This window comes from Alosa pseudoharengus, unplaced genomic scaffold (genome assembly GCF_046254945.1).
Source record: "Alosa pseudoharengus isolate Yale_2024_CS ecotype anadromous, Long Island Sound unplaced genomic scaffold, YU_APseudo_1.1 YU_APseudo_1.1_scf_18, whole genome shotgun sequence".
Classification (NCBI taxonomy): domain Eukaryota; kingdom Metazoa; phylum Chordata; class Actinopteri; order Clupeiformes; family Clupeidae; genus Alosa; species Alosa pseudoharengus.
The window spans coordinates 21,358,532-21,367,673 of NW_027468650.1; positions in this window are offsets into that span (position 1 = coordinate 21,358,532).

The window sequence follows — 9,142 nt, forward strand, 5'->3', positions numbered from 1 at the left end:
AAAAAGTAACGCCGTTAGTAACACTGTTATTTATAACGCCGTTATTCACATCACTGCTGAACAAGGTTTAAACAATTCCTTTTGGTTGAAAGATCAAAAGAGTTAAGGCACTACTGTACAAAAACAAAAAGCCTTTCTTGATCAGTGGCCATTAATGGAATCATTATTACTGTATTTTTATTAGTACCCACCATTCTGTTCCTTCCTCCTTTTCTTCTTTATTTCACTCTCTAATGGGTGGTGCTCCTCTTGCTCCTCTTCAGGGCTGGGGGAGAGATCTTGCTCCTGCTCCTCTACGGGTCCAGGGGAGGAATCTTGCTCATCTTCAGGGCTGGGGGATGGGGAGGGGTTTGGTTGCTGGAAAGGGTCATCCACCCCAGTATGAGGAGGTGCTAGCCCAGGGCCTTGCTCTGACAAACAGAAAGATATAACTTTGCTGGCAGTAAAGGTATGTTAGAGGAGATTCATTCACTGTTAGAGATGCATCCACTGGTGACACAGACCTAACAACCAGGGCCCAGACCCCTGATTAGGACGGAGACACGCTCTTACAAGGGTTTTCTACGATTAATCTTACGATCGTTCGTTTGGTTTTCCCAATATTTCCCAATGCTCATAGCGTGAACGGACGTGCACTGCTAACATGCTCTTAAGGGGAGCTGTCCACGTTAATAGTTTTGAAATATCCTCTAATTTCGGATCTACACATTAATTCACATCAATATAAAAATAGAAAAAAAAATAAGCATCCTATGTAGGCTATATACCACACACAGACATAAATAATAATTATTTAAGATTCGATTGTTGCACCGTTTATGTCTGTGTCACTTAAGAAGACGTTTGAAGATAAGAAAGAGGTTGAGTAAGAAAGTGAAGAAATGTGTGGGCTTAGGCTTAGGTTTTGACGCAGCACAGACTAAACCACATGTTCCTTTCTCTGCTTTTACCTCATAGGCCTAATAAAATATAGCCTTCACTTAGCAAAGATAATGACAAACTATTCTGGCAACGTCCCATTTCATAACATGATAGCATTTTGGTCCGCTTTAAATCACATTGTTATGACCATTAAATGTAAGCTATTTTGCCCCCTAAAATCTGATTTATCACAAGTAAATACAATAAAGAATGGGAACGTAGTTGGATATAGTATTCTAAGTTGTAATTCCTCTGAATGTCCTGTTGGTGACCTCAGTGAGAAGTACAGTACCTGTTAAGACGCCCTTAGCCGGTAATGAGAACTCTGGAGCACTTGTAGATCTACGAGTGTTTTCACAACGGTCATAAACTACGATGGTTTCGGGAAACAGTCGGGACATTTTAAGATATTTGTTAGAGGGACTTTGCAATGCTCTTAGGCTTACGATGCTTTCAGGGAACTGGGCCATGACAAATGAGTGCTAGGGGATGAGCTACATTTTTTATTTCAATATCATATTATCATGTAGCCTTTCTTACCACATGATGTTAAATTCAAGGTGACATATTCCTCAGCCTTCCGCTCTCTTGCAATGATTGCTGTTTAAAAAAAAAAAATCTCATCATCATTATGTTTTATAGAATACATACAATAATCTGCTGCAGCTCAAACTTGTTGCTGAAAGTTATAGCCCACGGGGACTATTTTCAGGTGCTGCGTGATGTCATTGTGCTGCTGCGCCTATGGTACGTTCGCAACGTTACTTGATTATTATGCCGGAATGAGAGTATAGCTCCATGTCAAATCAGCCTAGGAAATCAATAACATAAAATACAACATTGTGTGGACTAACCTTTCAAAAGAGACTCATAAAGTTCTTTTAATGAGAGGATTGACTCCTTCTCCTTGTCCTCAACTGCTTCCATGCCACAGAGCATGTCACAAGATACTGTGTTGGATTTACCATAGCCCCAAAAAAACACTGGGTGAAAACCTGCCATCTCGAACTTATGGATCTGCAAATACATTGACGCCATTATCATTAACAGTGTTTGATCTGAAAAATGTTTCAAATGCAATCCTTATTTGATTGGTCAGGCGCTCTTTTTAGCATGCAACATTTCGTATCATGCGTGAGACATGCGTGTTCCGAAAGCACCTACTCTTGCATGAAACCTCCATTTATCAATGGCAATTTTGTGCTTTCGTTATATGTATTTTATACTTGTTTTATCTTTTGCTCTTGAAGTTCTTTTCTTTGTCTGTTAAAGTTATATCACTTTCACTTCTTCTTAACGCTTCCTTTTCTTCTACAGATCTTATATTTGCAATTGCAAATGTAGCAGGTAATTTGGCAGTTGCTCGAAAGCAGCTTGAAAGCATTTTGGACTAACTACAAGCGTTAAGATTTGAATTGTAAACTGTAGGCAGTCGTGGTCTACTGGTTAGGGCTTCGGGCTTGTAACCGAAGGGTTGCTGGTTCGATCCCCGACCCAGTAGGAAAAATGTGGGTGGGGGAAGTGGTTGAGCACTGCTCTCCCGTGCCCACATCCACAGCTAAAGTCCCCTTGAGCAAGGCACCAAACCCCTCACTGCTCCCGGAGAGCCGCTGTAGCAGGCATCTCACTACTCCAGGTTAGTGTGTGCTTCACCTCACTCTGCTGTTTCACTAATTCACAGATTGGAATAAATGCAGCGACCGAATTTCCCCAAAGGGATCAAAAGAGTATATATACTTATACTTAATCTACAATACTGTATTCGATGTGAACGGCTACTAACTTGTGGAGTTTGAGTATGACTGCTATATGTAGTTAGTGTGATAGAAAAGGACTAAAGCTTACCAGAATCCGGGCAGCATCAACAAGTTTGCCGCTATTGCCCCCAGCCTTTAATTTGATGGCCCATTGTCCATTAGCCTTTTGTTTTGCTTTGGCTAGGTTTTTCTTCATGGGCTGTTGGGCCCCACATAGTTTGCACATCTTGCAGGCAACACGTATGTGTTGTCTGCAAGATGTGCACATTTTCATGGTTGAACCAGGCATCTGAGAGGAAAGAACAAAAAATTAGCCTTCATCAAATTAGCCTTGTATTTACTCAATAACTATATTGATAACAAGATGGTTTACAATGTACAGTTTGTGAATAGCATTACCTTCAATGAAATAGTGAACTCGATAGCAGAGGGACAAATGACCAAAATAAACAATATTAAACATTATTAGCCAAAGGATACAGAAATTATCAACCAATCATGATATGCTAATATGCTACTTCACAGTCCGTGTTAAATGCGCATTACACTTCTGTACACTGCCATCATTGGGGTAACAATGACTATGGGGATAGTAGTACACAGAGGACCAGATGTATGTACATTTGCAAACATAGCGTTATCAGCGTCATGGACAAACCGCAGATTGCGAACGCTGTCAGACCCAAGTTTCCGTCGTATTTTTCAAACTTTCAATCCATAGTGTAAACTGCGCCTTTCTCTGCCTTTCTCCGCCCATAAACGCAATTTACGAACTTCCACAACTGAACGGCAGAGCCTACATACAAGCGCAGTTGAATGAAGTTAACTGATCACAACAAAAAAGAATCAAACATTTAGCGATCATGAAATAATACCATACATGATAAGATGTCAACAAGCAGGGAGATAACGAAGATCAGTAGTTCTACTCAATCTACTTGTGCACGTAGGTTATGGAAGATTGGTCAAATTTAGCAAGTAGGAAAGTTTAAGTGAATGACGTGAAAGTGAAAGTAAGACATTCGAAAGGCCAACGAAAGTTAAGATTGCTTTTGATAGTACAAATACTTACAAAACTGGTGCTCTAAATAGCGATTCTGTTGTCTTTGAAAGGTTCTCTTATTGACTCATTGAACTGCAATTTGGATTAACACCTGCTTTTACAAGGCGAAAGTATTTAGGCGCAGAATAGACGTGTACATACTGCGGAATACATAATTAGGCGTTCTTTACGCTTCCCCTCCCTTCTTTTTACGCTAAACTCCCACTTTCCCCTGAATCCTCCCATGAATGCATATGCATGACACTGAAAACGCAATTTGCCATTTTCAGCTCCCGCGACAGGCAGTTTGCGCTTTTACATCATTGCGGCCTGTTTGTACAGACCTTGTAATGGTTTAACATGCATGTTGTGAAACAAATACGCCTGACGTGGGCGCAAAAGCGTTAGTACATCTGGCCCAGAGTCTTAGAATGATGGCGTATGACTAGCCTGGGTTTTCCCATGCTGCCTGGATTCCATGGACTTCATTTTCACCTCAACGAATGAACCAATCACAGCAAGACGATGACGACACACCGAAGCGGTTATGAGCTACATACAGACGCATTTGAGAGACATTCGTAGCGCCCAATAAATGGCTCTGGGCATTCGTAAACCACGTTTCAAATACGAGAAAATGACGTGTAGTTCCCAGACCCCATCTCAATGAGATGAGGTCTGACGTTAGCCATGAATGGCCCTTTGAATGGCCCCTGAACTGGCCATCTGTCCGCCACCATGACATATGCATTCCGTCTGTGGTCTGTGAATACACACGCCACGGTGGTGGTCTGAATTTAGCGTTACAGTGTCACTTGAATGAATTGAGAAGAATGTGAAGGGCCAGAGGCTTTTACCAGGAGCTGTTCACAGTACACATACAGGCTTAGAAAACACTGACGAGATAACCTACACAGTTGATTATTTGTTTGCTTGATCCTGATCCTTGATAACTCCCATGAAATTATTGCTTTATTGCTAATGGTTTTTGCACATTAAAGGAACCGTATGTAAGAAATGTAATTCAATTAATCAGAAAATGGCCCTGATTTGTCACTAGACATTAGGAAATCATGCTAATTTCAAATACGTATATCACTGACAACAGTAGTCCGGCCAGGATATCGTCATTTAAAAAAGTGAAGTTGCAGCCCTCAACTGATGTTGATGTTTACATATTTGTGTTTTAGCCTGATCCGCCACCCTCCACCTATCTAGTAATCACAAAGTCAGTAGTGTTTCGGCATCTGGGTTGCCAGCTCTGCTCTAGTTACCACATCTGCGGTGTACACCGCTCTACAGTATTTTGAAAGTGATTGTAGTACCAGTTTTGGCCAAAATCCTATCACATTGCACATTGTCTTTACGGATCCCCGGTACAACATGCAGGGCATTTACAACATTTACATTTACGGCACAAGAGCAAAGAGGGAGAGCTGCCGCTTGCACTGCACTTTGCTCTGTGCACAGCAAATAAAAGTAAAGTCTTTCAGAGTGCAGTAGTTGTTGCCTGGTCCTAATCTGTAGGGGCCTTAACACCTCTGTTTATTTGAAAGACTTCAATGATTCACTTTTATCAATTTTACAAGGTAATTGTATACATTAGGTACATTATACATGATCTTATATCATCTTATTTATGCTATGCTATGTTCTATGTGTCTATTTCACATAGACAGATCGTTAGATGTGCACTATCAATATAACCCTGCCGTAAAAGTACCCTATGTAAAAAAATAGGAAGCTGACGCCAGGAACAATGCATTGCATGCTGTTATTGGTTAGGCTAGACATAGCAATGCTAACGTTAACAGACTGACTGCTTTATGGCCTATGACAGTGCTAAAAAGCGTGCTACCTCACAAAATGAGAAAAATAATTCATGCTAACTTGTCTAATGATCAAAACTGCCCAGACAACAGAGATTTCATAAAAGTATTTACTTATTTAGTAATAGTTTAAATGCCGGAATGGTTTACTTACTTTTTCAATGATGAGGCAAGCGAAAGAAAGAAGGAATGTTGCATTTTCATTGCCAGCGTAGTCCCGAATTAAACTCATGGGCTCCACCTTCTGACTTTTTGACGAAACATCATCTAGTAAAAAATGCAATACGGGTTTTGCAGATAACAATAACAATCATAATAACGACAAATAGCCTATTAATAATAACAACCCTAGCACTAATAATAGGCTAAATAATTTGAACAGAATAATAGGCCTAGCAATAGGTCTAGCAAATAATCAAACATAAACAACAACAATAAACACAAACAGTGCAAGGAAGATATAGGCTGCTAGCTAGTTATGAGCGAGTGCCCATTTAAACATGCCATTCCTGTAGAAATGCCGTGGCCTAATTAGTCTACATGCCCGCGGGTATGCTTTAAAAGTAGGATTATCATCATCCCAGCTAAGCAGTAAATAATGAATACTGAATATTACATTGTAATAGGCCAGACAGGGCGAACCGGACCCCGACGCGCCTACTGCCTATACTGCACAATAATTATGTAAGGGATACTATATAGAACGCGGTCCGGTTCGCCCTGTCTTAGGCCTATTTATTTTTTAACGCTTATAGGGCCTACGGCTACTTGCAAAAACGAGGAAATAAACTCCACATATCTCTCTTTACATTTATTTGTTACCGTTGCGTTGTGGCTTTTGCTGAGAAACAAATAGTTCGCAACACACGCAGAACTTTAATCAAACACAGCTGATCAACCGTCTGCCTTCACTTTTGAATGAAAATCGCGCCTATTGCCTAATGCACATTAAAAGGGATAATGTATATTATCATTTTATTAACAAATAGTTCGCAACACACGCTGAACTTCAATCAAACACAACCGTTTGCCTTCACTTTTGAATGAAAATCTGTTGCCACTGACAGCGGTCATTATTTATAGGTCCTTAGACGAAAATAATGACCTAGAACTTTGGCAAATCCCATTCAAGTCAATGTAGCGTTCTACTTGCATTGTGAATAACCGCCTATAATTAACGTGCAGTAGGCCTAGGGCCTAGGCTAAGCAGAATTTAGGCATGCGTGGCTGCATGTGACATTTTTACAGATCAAAGTAGAGCAGCCGGGGCTATTCGAAGTGTCAGTTTATTGCACATAATGTTTAGTCATTTTGAATAATTTGAACCACATTTTGAATAACCACTTACCCGTGTTTGTTGGCTTGTTGTTGCAAAATCCGCGGAATCATTGTATGCAAACTGCATGGAGTCTTTATTGTTGATAATAATCAACAATGATTATCATGATAATGATAATCCATGATAATCATCCAAAACATCCTTGGCCCGTGAGTCTGTGCTGCCAAAACTTCGCTTACCCCAGTGCGTGGCTACAGGAGAAAGCCAACATGTTCTTCCTTTACCAACGATATTTTGCATTATATCCAAACAACAGACTGCATTGCACTTGCGAGCCTAGATACTACTTTCAAATAATACATTTATTCCAGTCCAAAGACATTTTGCTCCTTTTTTATTTTTATTTATTTTTTAACTCACAGCAGCCTGCAGTGCGCATTGTCGTGGTCCTGGCTTCATCAGTCACTGTGGGCGTGGCCAGGCGTCCTGGCTGATAATTACGTGGAAATCATACGGAATGTAGTGCACTACTTTTAGTAGCTTTTCGTACGAAAGTTTAATGAGAACAGCCTGACCAGACTCACCAACAGCTTCATACACCAAGCTGTTAGGATGCTGAACTCTCTCCCTCCTCTCCCCCCTCCACCCTCAGCTACATAACATCCTGGACATTGGACCCACAATGGCCGCCTGCACCACTCCACTTGCACACTTGTACACTTTGCAACTTGTTGCTGTTGTCCTGAAAACACAACACTTCTGCTGCTCTTACATAACTTGCACCACTATGCCACTTTATTTCTTACTTAGGTCAAACAGAACTACCTCAGCCTCTTATTGGCCTGACTTTGCACTAGTATTTTATTTTATTGACTGTCTATGCACAATTTCAACCAAATTTTGCTGCTCTTATTTTTTCATTATATGTGCCCTCTTATTTACTTATTTACTTACTTTTTTGTTTACTTGAATGTTATGTTTGTCTGTGGACTTAAAATTGGTAAAATATGTCTTGTCTCCACCGTGGGATAGTGAGAAACGTAATTTCGATCTCTTTGTATGTCTGGAACATGTGAAGAAATTGACAATAAAGCTGACTTTGACTTTGACTTTGACTTTGACTTTGACACTGGGCTACTGTGCAAAAACACTTGAACACTTGATTCACTATACTGTATCCTTGTCTATTTGAGTTAATGTCAAATAGGCCTATCACCACATCAACAAACCATGACTGACTTTTAGGCCTATAGGTTTTCCTTCATGCTGTCATGCTTCACTGTGTCCTTCATGTCATCCTGTCTATAGGCTACAGTCATTAGTTGCACCAGTTAGTGACAGGGTCAACATGTTGAATATGATGGTCTCATGCTTAGACCTTCTGTATTTTGCATGGTATAATGGCACAGTGAAAACAGCTTTATGCAAACAGTATGCACATAAGATGAAAATATATTCTATTTAAGGTAGCCTATAGAGAGTTGATAAACATTTTTTAACTTTTTTGTTCAATTAATTAGTCAAATGTTACAAGAAATGGCCTTTAGTAACCAAATGCTCAGAAACAGAACAAAAAGGCTGTTTTCTCAACTGTTTTCAGTGTTTATTATGGAAATTTACTCTCAGTAGTTCCAACAGCACATACACACACACACACACACACACACACACACACACACACACACAAACACAAACCCTCTGGCCTACTTGGCTGTGAGCGTTTTCCTGCTTGTCACATTATACTTTATGAGCTCCACACTTGCTGTTGAATTCATACTTGTATTCAGTAACTTGTAATGTTATAGCTTAGATCAAATACTGATAAAATAGTTGGGCGTTAAATGCTCTTTGACATGGTTGGTATGCCACCACAGAGTGAAACCAGTTAGCTTTTTAGATATCATATCCCAAGAATATATTTATACTGTGATGATGTGATGTTACATGGTAGGTCTATTTGTAACAACTGAGGATGTGTTGAAAGCAAGGAATCTATTTTTCCTGATAGCTACAATAAGGGCAATAAATAGTTCATTCAAAACAGCCCATACAAAATGTGTTTTATGAATAAACTATACACAATCTCATTTGTGTCTCATAGGCTATATCAGATTAGATTTAGATTATAGTATGCCTCCGCCTACCCTACTCTCACAAACAGGCACACTAGCCTAGGCAGTGCAGTTTACATTCTACAATTAGCCTAAACCCAAATAAAATATATGCCTACGTTGATTAGTTTTAAGGTGTTAATTGATTTAACATGTCGTTTTTTGTTTGCATAGCTTTACCTAAAAATGAGAGTAGAACATAT